The sequence below is a fragment of the Tiliqua scincoides genome, chromosome 11 (genome assembly GCF_035046505.1).
Source record: "Tiliqua scincoides isolate rTilSci1 chromosome 11, rTilSci1.hap2, whole genome shotgun sequence".
Taxonomy (NCBI): Eukaryota; Metazoa; Chordata; class Lepidosauria; order Squamata; family Scincidae; genus Tiliqua; species Tiliqua scincoides.
The window spans coordinates 9,048,704-9,070,751 of record NC_089831.1 but is presented as its reverse complement, the minus strand read 5'-3'; the positions used below and the strand labels follow the sequence as shown (position 1 = coordinate 9,070,751).

Here is a 22,048-nt window from a genome sequence, read left to right as displayed (position 1 = left end):
ATACATAAGCATATACAGCGGAGACCAGATTGTAATCCACAAGTCAAAGTTCAGCTAACATTTAATTGCACCAGTGATTCAGGGGTGAGTAAGCATGTTGACAGGAAGGCCACATCATCTCTCTGACACTGTGGGAACAAAAGAATTAATTTATATTTCAAATGTGAATAAATTTGCATCAATGAATACATTAGACATGGAACTTATATGAATGAATGAATGAATTTTACTAAGCTTATTTATAATACACATGAGAACTATAATACAGGCATCTAGAACCACATGAGAACTATGAAACTGTTTGCCACATGCCTCTTGCACAGTGAAAATATACATATCAGACCAAGCCAGGCAAACAAGGAGACATAAGCAGTCATAGGCCAGCATGGGATCCAACAGTCTCTGACAGGTCAGAGGCTCATGGGAGACCGGGGGCTCCCTGCGGGCCAGATTGGGGGTCCCTGAGGGCCACAAATGACCCATGGTCTAGGGTTTGCCCACCCCTGCACCAATCCATTAATTGAAACGCATAGCTCTAATAAAAAGTGCATCCCTCTGACTGATTTTTAGCAGTTAGCAAACTCTCCTGTGAGTTATTCTACATATGCATTAGAGATTTTATCTTGTTGGGTTTTGTGTCCTTTTTATAGCTCATGCTTACTCACTGGAGTCTGAGAAATGAAGATTAGAGATTGACATAAATACATTTGTGGCTTCCTGAGTCAATACAGTGGAATAAACGAGAGCTCAAGGATGGGAGTGCTTTGCCAGGAACAGGATGCAAGTGACCCCCACATCCCCACAAATCTGAGATCAGACTGCCCATTCCTACAAATTCATCTTAAGGAATTTTCTACCTCCCCCCCCCCCCCCATGTCCTTTTCTTGCTGTTGTTGCACAAGCATTTACGACCATCAATTACACAGACAAGTTTAATAAGCCCTTTCTGTCATATCTCCTCTTGCTGTTATCAAAAACATGTATGATGTTCCATAATTATCCTCCTCTCCTACGGAGACTCCCACAAAAGCATGGACAGTGCCCAGCTCCTTCTCAGCTCCTTATCCTGTTGCCCAAGGATAAGATGTTGCAAAGTTACTCCATCCATCAAAGGAGAATAAAAGTGAGGTGGAATGTTCAGAGGTGCCGAAGGGGTGAAGAATCTGAGATGGATTGCTTAACAAAGGAGCCTCTCCCAGTTATTATTCAGCCCAAAAACATGAGCAGGAAAGTAGGGCTGGGAATGAAAATGTATCTCATGAATTTACATCACCATTAGCTCAGGGAGCATGATAGTCCAAGGGGAAACTGGAATTTAACATGTGCCTGCACCCACTCTCCTCATATGCGCATAGATGCATGTACTGGATTGGGCTTTCAGTATGTAATGGACTGCATGAAGGGGGGGTGTCACAAATTGAGGTTAGATAAAATAGAGGCTCTTTGGGAAGATCAGGAGTCTCTAAACTTTTTGGCCGCATCAAATATCTGGCACAACGTCAAGGACCAGAAAAAAAAAATTAAATAAAAAATTTAAATAGATACATTAGAGATGGAACTTAGATGAATGAATAAATGGGCTCAAATGTCCAGGGTTTTTCCAAGCACCAACACAGCCAAAAAAATAAAGCACACACTTAAATGGACCCCATTCCCCCCCCCCCCACACACACACACACACAAGCAGAACTCTGGTTGTGTTTGGTCAACTGGGTCCTGGGTCAGAGGTTCTCAGGGGATCAGAGGCTGGCCGTGGGCCATATAGAGGCTTGCCACAGGCCGCATCTGGCCCCCAGGCCAGGGTTTGGAGTCTCCTGGGGTAGATGGTTCGCTTGACCAAGAGGCGATTATCAACCAGTTCTGAGTTCTCCTCTGAGTTCCCTCATCATCTGAGTTTAGGTGGGTGGTGACAGAGGGCCTTTTTAGTCATCGCACCTCGACTTTGAAATGTACTCCCTTGGGGGTGTTTGCCAGATAAAATATTTTGTAAATTTGATGCTTGGCGAAAACATTTTTATTCACTCACACATTTCAGAATGCCATCTGAACTGCTTTAAATCCCCGCCGTCTGATGGCTTGCTGCCATTTTTGCTATGGCACAGCACTTTCTGAGCATGCAAAATGCGTCATCTGGATGTATTCCTGACAGCAAAGCAACCTCTTTAATGGTTTGCGTGAATTGATCATCAGACGTTAGCAGTCAAGCACCACTTGGGTACAAGCAGAACAGTCATTGCTCCGCCCTGCTGGTTTTGTGGCTGTAGCTTTTGATAGGACAGAGATATTTCAACACGGTTTGTTTCATTGCATTCTGCATGGAATTACACATTGATTGACATATAACATTATAGTGTTATTTGAAATTACCAAGATTTTAAAAAATTTGGCCAGTGGTGGTGTCACCCCACCTGCCCGGGTCACCTGGTGTGGCCTGCACCCCCTTAGTGATGCCACTGTCATTTTGTTTACTGGTTGTGGGCTTCCTTGCAGTCATCTGGTCATTGTGAGAAACAAGATACTGGATGAAATGGGTCTTTGGCCTGGTTCAGCAGGGATGTTCTTATGTTGATATATATCCACCTTGTTGTCTCCCTTTCTCTTGAGTCGGACAATTGTCAACCTAAGTCTGACCTTATTGTCTAAAAAATGGCCCTTGGTCTATCACTCCTGTTTGGAGACCATGTGGACATGGTGAGAGAAATTTATATCAATGGGTCAGCTCAGCACACTGAGCTGCAATCCAATTGTCTCAGGAAAAAATGTCCCCAAGGGCAGCAAGTGAAGAATGGCATGAGCTTCTCCTGTGTCATCCAGAAGTGTTCTCCTTCTCATTGGTTTTTCATTGAGACCAACCTAAATCAAATTGGATCCTCAATTCCTAAACAGATGAGGCCAGCCTTCATTCCCCAGCAGTTGCCCATCTGTGAACAAATCAGCCAAAGAAAGTAAAAAAGCGTTCATCTGTTATTGTAATCAAGGTAGGCAATTTCATCCACTCATGAGCGGCTGTCACAGATAAAGCATTGCTGCAATTTGTTCAACTGGGTTTGAGTAAGTGCAATGCACAGGGTTAGACGGGAACGCGGTGGGCTAAACCGCTGAGCCGACGAGCCTGTTGGCCCCAAGGTTGGCGGTTTGAATCTGTGTGACAGGGTGAGCACCCATCGCTTGTCCGGGTCCTGCCAACCTAGTAGTTCAAAAGCATGTAAAAATGCAAGTAGATAAATAGGTACCACCTCGGTGGGAAGGTAATGGCGTTCCATGCGCTTAGGCATCTAGTCATGTTGGCCACATGACCACGGAAACTGTCTACAGGCAAATGTTGGCTCTTCGGCTTAGAAATAAAGGTGAGCACTGCCCCTCTTGCTAAAACATTTTCTTTGACCCTTCTGGCCTCCTGCCCTGTTGCTCAAATGTACTAAAAGGTTGAGAATGTCATCACACACATGCCTAAACCTTTTCCCCAAACAAACCTGTGTGTGTTTAGCTATTGTGCATAAGGTTGAACAAACCTGCTTCCTGTTAACATTCATTTAGTCTTCTCTAGCATTTGGCTACCTACCTGCTTGTCTTCCTATAAGCTTGCTAACTTATAGTGTTTGGTAAAAGGAAGACACACATGGTGCCAGAGTAAGGAGAACCACAGTGAACCAGATCATGGATACCGGGGTTCACAGATACAGGAGGGTCCTGTACTTGTGAACTGTGGCAGTCTTGGAAGAAGGCAAAATTACACCCCTGTTCACTCATTATGCCCTCAGGTCTTCCTGTATGACTGAGGGTTTCCTGGTGGTACTCCTACTATAGCCGTACCATGATCTGTGTGTGTAGACATTAATCGCGTGGGATTGATTAATTATAATGAATGATGTGAAGCTCACTGACACACAGGGGAGACAACAGAGGAAGGGAAGTGGAAACTGGGATAAACTGGAGAAGTAGGCACCTAAGAAGAGGGGCTCTATTGGAGAGAGAGGACACTGTGGACAAATTTGCGTGCATCTGGTGGGTCACAGGAAGCTGGGCTAGATGGGCTCTTGGTTTGATCTAGCAGGGCTCTTCTTATGTTCTTAGCATAGCTTTTTCCAACAGGATGCTGGAGCTTACGGTCCTTTGCTCTGATCCTGCAGGGATCTTCATAAGTTCTTCAGCTTTGGACAATTAATTACCCCAAGAAACAAAACAGGAAATCCATCTTACCTTTGAAAGTCTAGCAGCAACTCAGACCTCAGCAGGGCACTTAAGGATGCTAGGTAATTTGCCAGGGATTGTTAATGGAAGATGTCTGGAGGTTTGCTGATGGGAAAGGAACAAAGGAGAACAAGCAACAATTTTTCCCTGATCAGAAAGGATAGAAAGATATTAATAACGGTGTACAGTGGAGAGCTACGTGATAACCGATACACAATGGGACTGTCTTTCCATCCCAGAATAACTATCCAGCAAAGGGGCCAATACACTTAAGCAATGCATTCATTGATTGTTTAGACAAGCCTGGAGGCTGCTCATTTGAGATAAGCGCAGGTATTACATTATGCAAGGGATCATTTCAGGGACCACCAGATAAACTCTGTGTGATGTTTAAATCTGTTCCTCTCCATCATTCTCCACCCCCCTCCCCCCCCCAAAAAAGTATATGGAGAATAAAGTTATACTTTAAAATAAAGTATACCTGAGTAACAGAGGAACATTCTGACACTTGAATTAGACTTTTCCCCCTTTACTTTTGCCATTTTTTGTTCCTGCAAAATACTTAATGGTCTCCTCTGTGCTTTTCATTTGTCTCCTGCCATTTTGTTTTAAAATTTAGCTGGCAGAAAAAAGAGCCATAACAAATGGAAAATGAAGGTTTGTTCTTTGCCTGCTCACCCGCCCACCCGCCTGCCCTTTGTTTTTTTTCCAAGAAAGAAAGAAAGAAAGAAAGAAAGAAAGAAAGAAAGAAAGAAAGAAAGAAAGAAAGAAAGAAAGAAAAGGGTTTCAATTTCCATTACTGTCAATCCAGCAGTAAATAGATATTAAAGAGAATATTTCCAACTGCTGTATTCTCTGGGGGGAAATCTGGGCATGTCTATTGAGATGGATGAATTGTTATGGCTCTAGGACAATGTGTCCAAGGATCTGGCAAGTGTAACCCTTCGGGAGAATTTTCTGAAATTACAGTTTTGTTGGCATTTAATTCTGGAACATTCCATATGTATGAAACTGGCAGTCACCAGTGAAGAGGAGTCAGAAGACAAAAGCCGATTTAATGAATTTTGAAAGGGTATGTCGTTCGGTTAAGTCCTTTAGGTTGGAGGGGTGGTTTGGGGGGGCGCAAGGAAAGAGACACATAAATGGTTATGTTCTTTTTTTATGTCCCCCAAATGGTACTTGTATCAGATAATCCAATCCTATGCTGCCCCATAAGATACAGGCATCCCCCCATATCCGCAGAACCAGTATCCACAGTTTCAATTATCCGTGGTTCAAAAATCCCCCATTGCGTCCCCCATCAAGCACATGGCTTATCTGCTTGCTGTTCCTGGGTTTCGTTGCCTCTTTGCTGACTACAAAATGGAGGCAGGAAACACTCATGGGAAGTGAGACAGAGGGATGCAAAGAACGCAACGCTAAGCTCTTCAAAGTCTATGATCGGCATTGCGTTCTTTTCAAACCTCTGCCTCGCTACCTGTGAGTGGGTCCTGCTTTCATTTTGCAGTCAGAGAGCCAGCAAGAGCCAGGAAGGCTGAAAACACAAGCAGATAAGCCCCGAAGGAAGAACGAGTCTGTAACTGTGGCCTTAGAGAGGTAGACTCTCTTTTACACATTGTTTTGCACTGTGTTAGCAATCAAGTGCCTAGAGACCAATATCTTCCCCCATTAAGAACTAAAAAAGGTCTTTCTGAGAATGTTTGCCTACAATTTTTGTTGGCGGGAGATTCTAAACTCGTGACCCTTCCAGTTGCGAAATTTTTACACCTGAGTAACCTGAAGAGGGCTAATCTGTTGGTCCTAACCAACCTGGAGTTACCGTGCAAGTAAATTGTTGTGTTTTAACCTTTATCTTTATTCACTTTTTAACATATATTTATATATTGGATTGTTTAGAGATATTATGTGTTAATTTTTATGCCTAATAAAGGTTTGTTTGATTGATTGATTGATTGATTGATTGATTGATTGATTGATTGATTGATTGATTGATTGATTGACAAGCAGATAAGGGCCCAATTCTATCCAGTTTTCCAGGGCCGGTGCAGCTGTGCCAGTGGGGCATGTACTGCATCCTTTGGTGGGGAGGCAGACACAGAGGCCTCCTCAAGGTAAGGGAACATTTGTTCCCTTACCTCTGGGTTGCATTGTGGCTGCACCAGTGCTGGAAAGTTGGGTAGGATTAGGTCCGAAGTCATTTCCATCATGAGTGGATTTTTGAACCGCTATTTATAAGTCCCCTTTATCTGTTGCCTGAGTTCCAGCCGGGCACCCATCTGGTTGGAGGCAGCCAGGGAAAGCAATTCTCCTTCCAGCTGGTGGCCACTCCAATGAGTCTGCAGAGCCCCTGTAACTTGACCACTGCTTGGAGAGGCTGAGCATCGCAAAACAGCTGTGGCTGGAGCCACGGCTTTCGAGAGCAAAGGCAATGCAGGCAGGGTACAAGGAGAGATAGAGGCACCAAGGTGGAGAAAGGGGGCAGGATCTTGAAACTGACTTTATCATACCAGGGAGGGAGGGAGAGCCAGTCCAGAAGGGGGGGACGGCAAAGTCTTTGTAAGGCAGGAGCAGACATGGGATGAAGGTCAGTGGTGGTGAGGATGCTGGCTGGCCTGTGAGCCTACAAGGAGCCATAAGCAGGGAAAAGTATAACAGTGAAGCAACCTCTCCCCCCATGGCCTGTCAGAGGTTTATTGCTCTGGACCTGCAAAGGGGGAGACGCCCTCCTTTGCCTGACAGCCATGACCACCCATGGACCCCATTGAGCCTGACATCCTTGGGGTGGCAGGCATCCCACCCAGGGCTGGACACCTGTGGTTTCCTTCTCTGTGGGGGGCAGGGAGCTTATCCCCGGTGGATACAGGAGATGCCTGTACTTTCACTTCTCCAGTGTTTTCTTGGCATGGTCCCTGGGGCATTTGGTGGGCCGCTGTGAGATACAGGATACAGTGAGATACAGGCCTATGGCCTGATCCAGTGGGGCTGTTCTTATGTTCTTAACTACAATTCCCAGAATGCCTTGCAGGTCTTCTTGTTATCTGGTGTGCTCCCTGGGGCATTTGGCGAGCCGCTGTGAGATACAGGAAGCTGGACTAGATGGGCCTGTGGCCTGATCCAGTGGGGCTGTTCTTATGTTCTTATGTTAGAAACAACAACAAAGAGCCCTTCCTAGCCCATCCTACAGACTCTCTCAATCTGCAGAGCAGGACTTAAAATGTGGAGCAAGAGTCATTCCATGATCCCGCTTGGAGAACTATAGTTCGGTTTCCACAGGAATATTATCAGGCAGCGCACGGTGCTCCCCCCTCCTTTTTCCCCTCAACTACGCAGTATTTGGCTGCGTCCATCCCAATCGTCTAGGCTCAGTAAGGTTGGGAGCCAAATGCGAAGTTTTCCAAGAAGTGGATCATTCAATGAGCATTTGGAATGTAAATTTCACTAGTAACCCCTTAAAAAGTAAAAGACCTTTTTCCTCAGCTGGACAACATAATGCACATGCCTGCATTCTATATAATGGTTATTGCTATTATCGTAAGAATAAACAATTGGCACCCCTCTTTCCCTGTTTTCCCTTTCCCCCAAACTTACCTGGCACTAACAGCTTTGGGGAAGCCTCATACCATATCCTTTGTGACAGCCAGGGTGTCCTATGACATTGTCCTGGGCACTAGGAGCTATGGGAAACGCTTCCCATGGTACCCTACTAAGACATCAGTCTTCATAGGGTACCATGGGAATCATTTCCCATGGCTCCTAGTGCCCAGGACAATGTCACAGCAGCACCTTGGGCTTCACAAATGAGGCTATAGTGAGTTATGGTAGCTACAAGGTGGTGACAGGGGCAGGGGGTGTGTAGTTTGGGTCCAGGAAGAGGCAGGTTCAGCAGCTTTGATGGCTGCTGAATCCTAACTCCTTTCCCTGATCCCAATTCATGCAGATCAGTGCCAGCTATTTAGTTAGCATGGGTTTGAGTAGACCCCCGCCCCTTCACTTCAGAGGCTTACTCCTAAGGAGCAATTGTTAAACCTGAGTAAGGGAACAAGACTTCCACAACTCCCCCCACAACCCACAGAATGAAGCAGTAGCCATTTTGGTGCTGCTGCACCAGCGGGGAATAATAGGATTGGGCTCCTAGCATCCAATCTTATCCAACTTTCCAGCATTGCTGCAGCCACAATGCAGCCCTGATGTAAGGGAACAAACATTCCCTTTCCTTGAGGAGGCCTCTATGACTGCCCCTCCCACTGTAGGATACAGCAGACTCACACCATCGGCATGGCTGCATCAGCCCTGGATAGGACAGGGCCCTTAGTCTATTTTAAGTTGCCCTGGTGAACCAGGAATAAATTAATTCTGGATCATCTAGCAGTAATTTAATAGCAAATTATGGCTGGTGATACAAAAACCCATATTGTGGCTATTTTTGCATAAGTGAGAACATCTGCAGAAAACATGCTTTTTTTCCTAATAATTCAACTATTTGTTGCTAACAAGTCACTGGAAAACCCCAGTACACAAAATCCCAATTGGCCACGGACCAAGCACAACTGGGTGCAAATAGTTTCTAATCCATTTGATTCCAGGACTAGTTCAGATCCCTAAAGAGATCACAAGCACTCATACAAACTTCTGCTGCAAAACTGAAACTATTCCCATGGTTCGCTCACATTGCCCGTCTCAACCTGAGGCCTTGTGGAACCTTGCCTCTTTCAGCACACAACACGAAGAGTACATTCAGCAGCCATTCCAAGAGCAATTAAATGAGTGGCAAAGTTCCAGCAGGAGCTTACTCATCACATAGCAGCATCGTATAGCAGGAACAGATCAAAAAGCGTTCTTTCCCAAACCAAATCCATTAGTCTTGATTAAAAAAAAAAAAAAAAGTCGATTTGGAGAGAAAAATAAGTCCCAGAAGTTGTTGTGTGAATCAGTTTGATTTCCAAAAGTCAGAAGCCATTCGAAAGGCAAGTGAGAAGACTGACATTGTTACTACTCAACCATGGGAAGCAGAGTAATCCCAGACGTGATGGTCCCCAGACCATCCTGAGACAGGAAGTGCCAAGAACGGAGGGAAATGTGCTTGAATTGCTAAAAAATAAAATTGTTCCCACACAATTCTGAAGCAAAGGGGATTTTTGGGGAAGTCACGGCCAAGGTTGGATTTCTAAAATTAGTGACGCCAAGACTCAAGTTTGCTTAGCAGTCAAGTCCTCTGCCGAGAGGTCCAGAAGAACGAACACAGTTATAGCCTCTCTATCCGGCTCAAAACCACAAAGACTGTCAACCAGTAAGTTAGGAGTCCCAAAATACCTTCAAACAATACACAAATGCATCCTTAATCTCAGTCCCACCAATTAAAGCATTTCCCTAGTTTCATGTTTTCCAAACTGTGTGTTGCAATCCACTCACCTGCTGATGCCTTGTGAAATCAAAACCGACAAGCTGCTAGCTGACGAGGAAAATGTATTGAGACCTACGTAAAGTGAATCTGAGCCATGCGTGTGCATTTACTCACAAGTAGGCAACTGTGGCTCAGTTCCGTCTCAAAGGTCAGGTGAAGGGGAATGTAAGGCCACCAGAACGGTCCTGATCCAGAACAGAACGGTTGCATGGCTGCATCGACAGGGGGTCGTCAGGTAGGGCTGGGCTGTTAATTAATCAAAACAGAAGCTGATTGATGCAATGATTAATGAGTCCATCAGCAGCCCTGCTGCGTAGTTCATGAGGTTGGGTCCCAGCTTTGTTCAAGTCCCAGATCCCATGACAAAGAGATGTCCGTGAAAGACAAGGCCTTCTTTTCCCATCTCTTTGAAGTTGCCCCACAGAGGATGGCCTTCCTAACTGCTCCCTTGTAGTGGAACTTATTTTATAATCTCTAACAGCTGCTATGCTTCTAAAAATCTGCCCTTGAAAACATATGGCCATAATTAGCCAAGGTTTGGGGAGGAGAGAGATATAAATAGTTGCATGCAGGTGGTCCTTATCAGAGGCATAATTCTGAACAAGTGCCCTGTCAACCAAAATCTATTCTGAACCCTTGTGGTGATTGAGGTCCCCTTGCTCTGCTCCCCCACCCCTTCCATATATTTCCCTTAGGGAAAACCACAGTGTATAAGATTCAATAGGGGGAAAAAGTTTCCCTGAACCATTGCAGGAAGACGGCACAGCAAAGTGGACAGATCATTTTCTGGATTCATTCCCTTCTATAACCAGGTGGGACAACAGCTATGGCCAGCCCACCTGGTAGGATTGGCATGCACCAATTCCACTGCCAAGCCCACCAGAGGAGATCTTTTTTGCTGGCACTGTTTTCCTGGATAGCGGCCACCACTCGGCTCACTTGTACAAACTAACAAGTGAACGATTGTTCATACCGTGAATGAAAATCTTTTTGTTGCCGGTCAATTTGCAAAAAAAAAAAAAACTAGCTGACACCGAACTGCAACAGGAGCTTAGCACTTTTCCACAAACATGTGGACTACAAACCTTCTCTGACTCGCCTTACCTAGGAGTAAATTCCATTAAACTCAACGGGGCTTACTTTTGACTTGATAAACACAGGATTGCAGTGTTCTAGAAGCTGTTTGTGATATGACATGGGCATCTGCCACTCAGGAGGAAGACCAAAGAGATTCTACTGGGCATATCCAAGGCTTTGGGCAATCACAGGTAGATCTTTCATCCCATCCACTTCATGGGACATCATGGGGGTGACAGCTAGGCCTCTCCCACACTGGGTGACACAGGCCTTAGTGTTTGTTTGTTGGCAACCTTCAGTCTCGAAAGACTATGGTATCGCGATCTGAAAGGTGGTTCTGGAACAGCATCTAGTGTGGCTGAAAAGGCCAATCCGGGAGTGACAATCCCTTCCACAATGGGAGCAAGTGCAGTCTGTCCCTGATCTGTCTCCCTGGCTAATGGGCCTTCCTTCTTTGCCTCTTAGCCTCAGACTGTTGGCCAAGTGTCCTCTTCAAACTGGGAAAGGCCATGCTGCACAGCCTGCCTCCAAGCAGGGCCGCTCAGAGGCCAGGGTTTCCACCTGTTGAGGTCCACTCCTAAGGCCTTCAGATCCCTCTTGCAGATGTCCTTTGTATCACAGCTGTGGTCTACCTATAGGGCGCTTTCCTTGCACGAGTTCTCCATAGAGGAGATCCTTTGGATCCGGCCATCATCCATTCCCACGACATGACCGAGCCAACGCAGGCATCTCTGTTTCAGCAGTGCATACATGCTAGGGATTCCAGCACGTTCCAGGACTGTTCCAGATCTCACAAAGGCTTTCGACCTGGTCAGCAGAGACGGCCTCTTCAAGATTCTCCCCAAGATTGGATGTCCACCCAGGCTCCTCAGCATCATCAGATCTTTCCACAAGGACATGAAGGGCACTGTTGTCTTCGATGGCTCCACATCAGACCTTTTGACATCCGAAAGCGGAGTGAAGCAGGGCTGTGTTCTTGCACCAACCTTGTTTGGGATTTTTCTTCGCTGTCCCTGCTGAAGCAGGCCTTTGGAACTGCAACAGAAGGCATCTATCTCCGGACCAGATCACGACGGAAAGCTCTTCAACCTCTCCAGACTGAGAGCAAAATCCAAAGTCCAGCTGAAATGTCTGCGTGACTTCCTCTTACCGACGATGCAGCTGTCACTACCCACTCTGCCAAAGATCTCCAGCAGCTCATGGATCGTTTTAGCAAGGCCTGCCAAGATTTTGGGACTGACAATCAGCCTGAAGAAAACACAGGTCATGGTTCAGGATGTGGACTCACCTCCCTGCATTACAATCTCTGAGCATGAACTGGAGGTTGTCCATGACTTTGTGTACCTTGGCTCAACGATCTCCGACACTCATTCTCTCGATACTGAGCTAAAACAAGCGCATTGGTAAAGCAGCTACCACGTTTTCCAGACTCACAAAAGAGAGTCTGGTCCAACAAGAAGCTGACGGAACATACCAAGATCCAGGTCTACAGAGCTTGCGTCCTGAGTACACTTCTGTACTGCAGCGAGTCATGGACTCTTCGCTCACAACAGGAGAGGAAACTGAGCGCTTTCCACATGCGCTGCCTCCGACGCATCCTCGGCATCACCTGGCAGGACAAAGTTCCAAACAACACAGTCCTGGAACGTGCTGGAATCCCTAGCATGTATTCACTGCTGAAACAGAGACGCCTGCGTTGGCTTGGTCATGTCGTGAGAATGGATGATGGCCGGATCCCAAAGGATCTCCTCTATGGAGAACTCGTGCAAGGAAAGCGCCCTACAGGTAGACCACAGCTGCGATACAAGGACATCTGCAATGAGGGATCTGAAGGCCTTAGGGATGGACCTCAACAAGTGGGAAACCCTGGCCTCTGAGCGGCCCGCTTGGAGGCAGGCTGTGCAGCATGGCCTTTCCCAGTTTGAAGAGACACTTGGCCAACAGTCTGAGGCTAAGAGGCAAAGAAGGAAAGCCCATAGCCAGGGAGACAGACCAGGGACAGACTGCACTTGCTCCCGGTGTGAAGGGATTGTCACTCCCGGATTGGCCTTTTCAGCCACACTAGACGCTGTGCCAGAACCACCTTTCAGAGCGCGATACCATAGTCTTTCGAGACTGAAGGTTGCCAATACTTACCAGGACTGTGTTGTTTGGAACTTTGTCCTGCCAGGTGATGCCGAGAATGCGTCGGAGGCAGCGCATGTGGAAAGGCCTTAGTGACGCCACTGTATAGAATAACACTTGTAAAAACCCCTTTTGAAAAAAGGGGGTTTGACCCCCCCTTTTGACCCCCTTTTGGGGTCAGCCTGCCCGTGTAAACTGCCTTGAGTCTATGAAAAAGGTGGTACTCTATTTAAATACTGTAATAAATAAAAATTCCAGCTCTATAAACAGACTAGGGAGGGCCTCACAACCCTCCTTGGCCAAACACATGCCCATTGGGGCCATTAAGAGGGTAAGTCAAAACACACTCGCTGCTGCTATTGAAGTCATTATGGCCTGCATAGTTTTTTTACAGCAAAAATAACCTCACCTTCTTCATTTCTGTGGTTGTGCCTGCGGAACGCCATTGCAAGGCAGGTTCCACAACACACGAACACTCGGATTTCAGAAACACAATTAGATGCAGATGAATAATGCAAAAGCTTCATCAACAATTGTTTACACTTTAGGGTTTGTCATGGCTGAGTCAATGTAATTAGTCTGACTGGGCAGGTTTGTTAATGGGATACATCGGCACAGTTCAAAGATTTAGAGCCCAATCCTATGCCTTGTCTACTCAGAAGTAAGTCCCATTAGAGTCAATGGGGCTTACTCCCAGGAAAGGGTGGATAGGATTGTAGCCTTTTCCAGGAAAGTGTGGATAGGATTGTAGCCTTTTTCATGTATCATGCCCTGTAGATGACCTGGAAAAGAAATGTGCTTTCAGTATAATTCCACAATTTGGGATTGAGTTGGTCGTGCAATAACAATCATATAATAATACTGAAGATCTGAATTTTCTGGTGTCCACAAGCGCTTCTCGTCATCTTTGCCAAAAACCTGTAGGTTATGTGTCATTATCTCCATATTGCAGACCTAAAAACCAAGCCTAAGAGAGAGCAGCTTGCCTAGGGCCACCGAATGAACATAAGAAGAGCCCCACTTGATCAGGCCAAGGGCCCATCTAGTCCAGCTTCCTGTATCTCACAGTGGCCCACCAAATGCCCCAGGGAGCACACAACAGGCACAACCTGGTGCCCTCCTCGGCATCTGGCAATCAGAGGCAGCCTGCCTCTCGAACCAAGAGCTTGCATGTACCTATTATGACTTGTAATCCGCAATGAACTTTTCCTCCAGAAATTTGTCCAATCCCCTCATAAAGGCATCCAGGTAAGATGCCATCGCTATATCCTGTGGCAAGGAGTTCCACAAACTAATTACACGCTGGGGTAAAGAAATATTTTCTTCTGTCTGTCCTAACTCTCCCAACACTCAACTTTTGTGGATGTCCCCTGGATCTGGTGTTATGTGAGAGGGAAAAGAGCATCTCTATCTACTCTGTGGGTTGGTGGAGTGAGTGGGAGGGAGCTGTCACAGACAGCTCAGAATGAGTTTGTAGTAGAGCCGCATTTCTGTGGCCGGAATCTGTGGCTGTGGGCCAATTTCAGGTCCTCATTCATTTCAATATGTGTTATTTTTCATAGACTCGATGCTACCATGGTTTGTGACAGCATTTGGGGAAATGCGATAGATCTGTACTTTGAACAGGATGCTGTGTATATGCTTTTAACAATTCTAGTCAATGGGGCTTACTTACTCCTGGGTAAGTGTGGATAGGATTGCAGCCTTTGGGATTTTTTTAAACAGATCAGCAACTGCTTGGGAAGGCTAGGCAGGTTCTTTCTTTTAAATCATTTGTTGGCAACCTTCAGTCTCGAGAGACTCTGGTATCGCGCTCTGAATGGTGGTTCTGGAACAGCATCTAGTGTGGCTGAAAAGGCCAATTCGGGAGTGACAATCCCTTCCACAATGGGAGCAAGTGCAGTCTGTCCCTGGCCTGGCTATGGGCCTTCCTTCTGTGCCTCTTAGACGGTTGGCTAAGTGTCTCTTCAAACTGGGAAAGGCCATGCTGCACAGCCTGCCTCCAAGTGGGCTGCTCAGAGGCCAGGGTTTCCCACCTGTTGAGGTCCACTCCTAAGGCCTTCAGATCCCTCTTGCAGATGTCCTTGTATCGCAGCTGTGGTCCACCTGTAGGGCGATTTCCTTTTAAATCAATTTTTCACTTTCACATAAGGCACGTTTGCGACCCTCAACACTGGTGGAGCACCAGAGCTGGCCGGTGCTGGGCTAGCACCAGTGGAGCACCAGAGATCCGCTGCTCAGAGGTTGAGAAGACTGCCGGGCAGCAGAGAGGTAGATGGGGAAGTGGAAGGAGGAGGAGAGGAGGCGTTCCGGGGTGGAGGGAGGCAGAGGGAGGGCAGGAGAAGGCGTGCCAGGGGGAGGGAGTGGCAGTGGGTGGGAGGGAGGTGGGACCGATTTGCTTCACCAGATCCTGAGCCTCCATATCAGGCTGCCCACCCAACACAGAGGCTCTTACTTCTATGCTGACCTTTGGGTTGTCGTAGAATTGAGCAGCCCCATTATGGGGCTACACACCTTGCCCGGGGGAAGGGGACACAAGTACCCTTCTCCCGAGGAGGCAGTGGGGGTTACCTGGGGCACGCTGGATGCAGTGGCAGCCATTTTCAGCGCCGCGACATCCCCGTGTGCCGGGCAGCTCAGGATTGGGCCGTTCATTTGATTTTGTTCCATGGGGGTTGTTAAAACTTTTCCTGCTTGATGATGTCATGTCCAGCCATGCCATCACTTCCAGGTTGATGACATCACTTCTGGTGGGTCCTGGACAGATTGACATTCTAAAAAGTGGGTCCCAGTGCTAAAAAGTTTGACAACAACTACTGCAATGGGTTCATCTATGGGGGGAGAGGGGACAGAGAATTCACACAGGTATGTTTTTTTTCATGCATTAAATGCAATCTAAGAGATTTTCCAACTGTGAGCAGGAGGATTAGGAAGCCATCTCAGCTGTATGTTGACTGATAGGGGAAGCTATTCACGTTTATTTTCTAAATATATGGAAATTAACTTCTGCTGAGCAAAACAGCAATGCATGAAAGCAGCCTTAGGGGCATTCAGTGGCTTCTTCTTTCTTCTCAAAGAGCAAACGTGTACACACATTAACTCTTTTAACCCCCTGTCCTCCCCCCATGATCAAACCTTCCTGTACTCCTCTGGGAGCGCATAACTAATGCACTGATTAACCCAAGTAATGGGATCTAATGCAATTCACAGCCAACATATTAATTCATTTATCTCCTGAAAATCTCTCGGCTATAGCTCCTGCATGCATGATTTTTAATCATTCCGGAGCACGCATGTTGAGTGCAGTCGGCGGAGAGTATTTTATTGTTATTATTTATTCTCAGTAAAGAAACTGCCAAAGATGATTTGTATCTCCTAGACTGGATGCAATGAATCATGCAGCTACACCACAACCATGCTTACTGCGGGGGGTGGGAGGTTAACTTTGAACTCAACCCTCCTTCACCCAGAAGCAAATGATTTAAGACTAGAACAGGGGTGTCCAAAGTTTTTGGCAGGAGGGCCACATCATTTACATAATTTAAAAGGAATATATTAAAGATGAACTTATATGAATGAATGAAGGTCTTGCAATAGCTCAAGGCCTGTAAAAGGCCTTTCCTTTGCTGCCGCTACTGCATCACAGACGTGAAACAGCAAGCAGTGGAGGGAGCCCTCATCCCACAGCTCACGCAAGAGGTCAAACAGTCGCCCTCGTTCTGAGAGCAGTTGCGCCGGGCCAGTGCAGGCTCCAACTAATCTCTAGAGGGCCAGAGGCTCATTGAAGACTGGGGCTCCCTGAGGGCCGCATTGAGAAGCCTTGAGGGCCGCATGCGGCCCAGGGCCGTGGTTTGGGCACCCCTGGTCTAGAGGGATGGCACCTGGTGGGTCAGGGGCCTGGCTGTGCTTGGTGCCTTGAGAGTGAAGTTTCCCCCCATTGCTTCTGGTCCATCACCTGAGATTTTCTTCTATCCATTGCAAACCTTGAGAAGTTGGCTAAAACCTTAATGTTAGGTCAGATCCTGACACATGTTAAACTTACAGTAAAGCCGTTCTAGTGTCTTTGCATCACAGACGTGAAACAGCAAGCAGTGGAGGGAGCCCTCATCCCACAGCTCCTGCGAGAGGTCAAACAGTCCCCCTCACACTGAGAGCAGCTGTGTCGGGCCAGTGTGGGCTCCAACAAATCTCCGGAGGGCCAGAGGCTCATTGGTGGCTGGGGGCTCCCTGAGGGCCGCACTGAGAGGCCACAAGTGGCCCCAGGGCCGGGGTTTGGGCACCCCTGGACTAGAGTAACACTTGTTTGCCTGTCAGGGTGTCTGTTTCAGGGCAACACTAGATGTAACTCACAGCCCAAGCCTATGCAAGTTTACTCAGAAATAAGTTGCACTATGTACAGGAGCTTACTGCCAGGAAAATCCACATAAGGTTGCATCTCCTTGTGGGATGCTGGTATATTCCACAAGGGACGTTGGTGTGACAGCCTCCCTGCCAGTCTTCACAGAAGAGGTTTTGCATGTGGAGGGGTGTGGATTGGGACACGAAGGGGGGGCAGGATGGGGCAGGTCATGACAGCCCTGGCATTCACCATATCCAAAAACCATGGCCCAGCCTAGGCACACCCCTGGCAGCCTCCTCAAGAGCTATGCCAGCTAAAGAACTGGCATAGATCTGAGGGGTGCCTTCGGGGACTAGGTGGCAGCTAGAAAGTTAAGTTTGTCATGTCTGATCTCTCCTGAACTGCCTGGTCCCCGATCAGCATGCTGGATGCAGCAGATGCCCCCAACCTACCTTCAACACCCCCTGGCTGGTCCCAATCCCCTCCCCAATCCGGGAATGTCCCCTCCCCCGATTTACCAGCTTTGTTCACGGGATCCAGAGATTATTGGTGTGTGCCCAGGATCACTAGCTAATTGGGCTGGAGGCCCCAGCCTTTGTGCTGTTGCAGCAGCCGCCATCCCAGCGGCCCGGGACTTGGGCTAACAGAGCGTGTGTTCAATCAGCACAAGGCCAGGACAGGTTTTCCAAGACAGGCCAGGGCAAACACATTTCCCTAGTTCCCATCCCTTTGCCCCTTCCCCACACACTGTTGTCTCCCATGTGTCTGTAGCTAAACTGTAAACCTCTAGGGGCAGGGAGCTTTCATTCCCATCTGTGAAAAATGCCATGCACATGGTTAGTGCGATATGAATGAATAAATGCATACATACATAGTACTGATGACATGACTCTGTTAAAAGCACAGAACCTTTCTGTATCCACAGCAAAAGGATGGAAGAGGGAACTCTTTGATGGGCCAGTCATATTATGCAAGGAGCTAAGTAGCACAGCCCTCTAAGAACATAAGAACTGCCCTGCTGGATCAGGCCAATGGCCCATCTAGGCCAGCTTCTTGTATCTCACAGTGGCCCACCAAATGCCCCAGGGAGCACACAAGACAGCAAGAGACAAGCTGTCTCCTGGTGCCTCCCTTGCATCTGGCATTCTGACATGACCCATGTCTAAAATCAGGAGGTTGCACATACACATCATGGCTTCTAACCCATGATGGAATTTTTCCTCCAGAAATTTGTCCAATCCCCTTTTAAAGGCGTCTAGGCCTGATGCCGTCACCACATCCTGTGGCAAGGAGTTCCACAGACCAACTACACGCTGAGTAAAGAAATACTCTTTGTCAAGGAAAGAGTTCCACGAGGGCCTTCAATTCCATCTGTTAATTGTCATGCCAAGGGTATCCAAGTAGCGCACCACAGTGTTTTTTAGCATCCTCCAGCTCACAGCTGAATCCTTGCCGGGAGATGCTTGCAGCCAGCCAGCTTCCGCCACTGCAAAAATGATGAATGCTTGACTTTCCAAAGTGGAGGCACTTAGAGCAAAATTAAGTCAACGGGCACCACTGTTATGCAAATGAAAAATGCTACTCCAATTTGGATCGGCCTTATAAGTCACATATCTAATGTGTCATGCCCCTGCCCTGACTGATAGAAATGGCATTGGTTTTAAGTGGAATCAAGTGGTTTTAAGTGGAATTTTTAAGTGGAGTTTTAAGTGGAATTTTTAAGTGGTTTTAAGTGGAATTTTAAGTGGAATTTTTTGTTGTTCATTCAGAGTTTTGCCTTTTGAATTTTGCCTTAAGTGAATTTTTAAGTGGAATTTCTAAGTGGTTTTAAGTGGAATTTTAAGTGGAATTTTTTTGTTGTTAATTCAGAGTTTTGCCTTTTGATTTTCAGTACAGGTGGTCCTCTTTATCTGCAGATTTGGGACTCCTGCATTTGACCCCCTGCATTTGACTCCTGCATTTGACTCCAAATTCATGGCTAAGGACTCACGGAGTCTCCCAGATGCAATGAGAACCTTGTTCTGGGCAAGTCTGGGAGCCTTTCTAGGCCAAAAGTGTTTAAAGGGCACTTCTGATTTTTACTGAAATGTCACATCCAGAACCCCTATTGGACTGCAACCCGCGGATTTAATTATCCACAGGTTTTGGTATTCGTGGGAAAGTCCCAGAATTGATCCACCATGGATATTGAGGTCCAACCTGTATTTCCATGAGGATTGGTGTGTCTCTGTCTGTGTCTATAATAATAATAATAATAATAATAATAATAATAATAATAATAATAATAATAATAATAATAATAACAACAACAACAACAACAACAACAACAACAGGTATTTATATACCACCTTTCTTGGTCTTTATTTAAGACTTTATTCAAGGCGGTTTACATAGGCAGGCTTTTATTTAAATCCCTTATTAAACAGGGATTTTTACAATTTGAAAGAAGGTTCTTTCTTTCAAGAACCACTACATTCAAGGTGTTTCATTCCGATCTGGCTTCACATTCTGGCCTCCATCCTCCCACGCTCAGAGCAGATGGAATAGCTCGGCTTCAGCTTGTCAGCTGCTTCGAGGTCGCACGGTGCCGGTGGCCTCGAACTGGCGACCTTGTGGATGTTATCTTCAGGCAGATGGAGGCTCTACCCTCTAGACCAGACCTCCTGCCCTATATTATTGTTATGGGTCTTACGCACAGCCCACCGAACACTGATGGCTAGATTTAGGGCCCAATCCTATCCAATTTTCCAGTGCTGGGGCAGCCATACCAATGGGGCATGCACTGCATCCTATGGTGACAGTCAGAGAGGCCTTCTCAAAGTAAGGGAACATTTGTTCCTTATCTTGGGGTTGCATTACGGCAGCACCGGTGCTAGAAAGCTGGATAGGGTTGGGTCTTGGTCTGTTGAATATCAGGCCCTTTCCAACATAAACACTGACAGAGACACACAGACCTCTGGTATCAGCGACGGAAATAAAAACAATCCCTTTTGATAGTATGGAGAAGTCCGCAAAAGCCTTCAGTGACATCTGCAGAGTAACAATGAGGAAGTCCAGGTGGGGAAATATATAAAAGGCCTCACGTGGAGCGTCCGTCAGAGTACAGAAACTGCTCAGAATCCAGATTAGATCAAATATTTATATTGTGGAGTCGGCTCTGCTGATTAATATTTACTCCAACTTTGCAAATGTCACCAAAACTCTGAGTGTTTGTTGATTGGTCGGGGTTCTTTCCGTACGATGGAAAGCTCAAGGTTTGGTCTACTAAAACACGAGGGGCAATGTGTTCATTATGAGTACCAAATCCTCCCTTAGAGTCAAACTAGATGTACAAGCAAAATGCATGCTTTTGACCCCTTTTAATTCTCATCTATGTTTACAAAGTGCACGTGTGTGTGTGTGTAACAGCTCAAAACAGTGGAATAAGGGCATTTTAGCACTCAGCTATAATAGAAGTTTATTTTGTATTATTTTAAAAAATATTTAAAATAAACATACAACCAGCTGTGTGTCGAAACAGTCTGAACTGATTTGTGTAATGGGACAGAAAGACAGACAGACAGACAGATGTGGATGGCAAGGTACACACAGACTTGGAGCCCAATCCTGAACTTCATAGAGTCAGTGATATGCACGTACCACTGGCTCTAACAGGCAGCAACTGTTACCCTGCACTTGCCTGATCTTGTCTGATTCTCAGAAGCTAAGCGGGGTCAGGCCTGGTTAGTACTTGGATGGGAGACCGCCTGGGAATACCAGGGGCTGTAGGCTTATACCATAGTCTTTCGAGACTGAAGGTTGCCGACCATCTCCCTATACTGAACACTATCTCCCGATCTCGTCTGATCTCGGAAGCTAAGCAGGGTCAGGCCTGGTTAGTACTTGGATGGGAGACCGCCTGGGAATACCGGGTGCTGTAGGCTTATACCATAGTCTTTCCAGGCTAAAGGTTGCCAACCATCTCCCTATACTGAACACTATCTCCCGATCTCGTCTGATCTCGGAAGCTAAGCAGGGTCAGGCCTGGTTAGTACTTGGATGGGAGACCGCCTGGGAATACCGGGTGCTGTAGGCTTATACCATAGTCTTTCCAGGCTAAAGGTTGCCAACCATCTCCCTATACTGAACACTATCTCCCGATCTCGTCTGATCTCGGAAGCTAAGCAGGGTCAGGCCTGGTTAGTACTTGGATGGGAGACCGCCTGGGAATACCGGGTGCTGTAGGCTTATACCATAGTCTTTCCAGGCTAAAGGTTGCCAACCATCTCCCTATACTGAACACTATCTCCCGATCTCATCTGATCTCGGAAGCTAAGCAGGGTCAGGCCTGGTTAGTACTTGGATGGGAGACCGCCTGGGAATACCGGGTGCTGTAGGCTTAGACCATAGTCTTTCGAGACTGAAGGTTGCCAACCATCTCCCTATACTGAACACTATCTCTCGATCTCGTCTGATCTTGGAAGCTAAGCAGGGTCAGGCCTGGTTAGTACTTGGATGGGAGACCGCCTGGGAATACCGGGTGCTGTAGGCTTAGACCATAGTCTTTCCAGGCTGAAGGTTGCCAACCAACAATTGTCATATATGTGGCATAAGGCATGGCACCAGGGGAGGAGGGAGTGCTGCACCAAGGCCAGCGCCAGTAGCTGCTGAGCCTCAGCGCCACATGAACATCTGGCCAGTGCTCTTCCAGCACCAGCTGGTGGTAAGACTTCTCTGGCAGGGGAGGAGGTGGGGAGTAGACCAAACAGGGCAGAGGGAGGGGAAGATCGGGCCTAAGAGGGAGCGGAAATGGCGGCCACCTCTGCTGCTGTATCCGAACCCCCTCCCGAGCTGGGTGATCCATCAGGGGTCTCCTCAGCTCCGCGCCCACTCAAATGCAGGTGCGGATTTGAAGAGACCAATTGGTGCCATGGCTG

At 47.0% G+C, this 22,048-nt stretch overlaps 5 pseudogenes; all 5 read left to right on the top strand.

Annotated features, from left to right (window-relative positions):
* Window positions 1-20,932: 20,932 nt before the first annotated feature.
* On the top strand, window positions 20,933-21,055 carry LOC136662634 (5S ribosomal RNA; annotated as a pseudogene).
* A 29-nt stretch (window positions 21,056-21,084) lies between these two features.
* LOC136662599 (5S ribosomal RNA) lies at window positions 21,085-21,207 on the top strand (annotated as a pseudogene).
* Window positions 21,208-21,236: 29 nt separating this feature from the next.
* LOC136662598 (5S ribosomal RNA) lies at window positions 21,237-21,359 on the top strand (annotated as a pseudogene).
* A 29-nt stretch (window positions 21,360-21,388) lies between these two features.
* LOC136662570 (5S ribosomal RNA) lies at window positions 21,389-21,511 on the top strand (annotated as a pseudogene).
* A 29-nt stretch (window positions 21,512-21,540) lies between these two features.
* LOC136662888 (5S ribosomal RNA) lies at window positions 21,541-21,663 on the top strand (annotated as a pseudogene).
* Window positions 21,664-22,048: the final 385 nt, after the last annotated feature.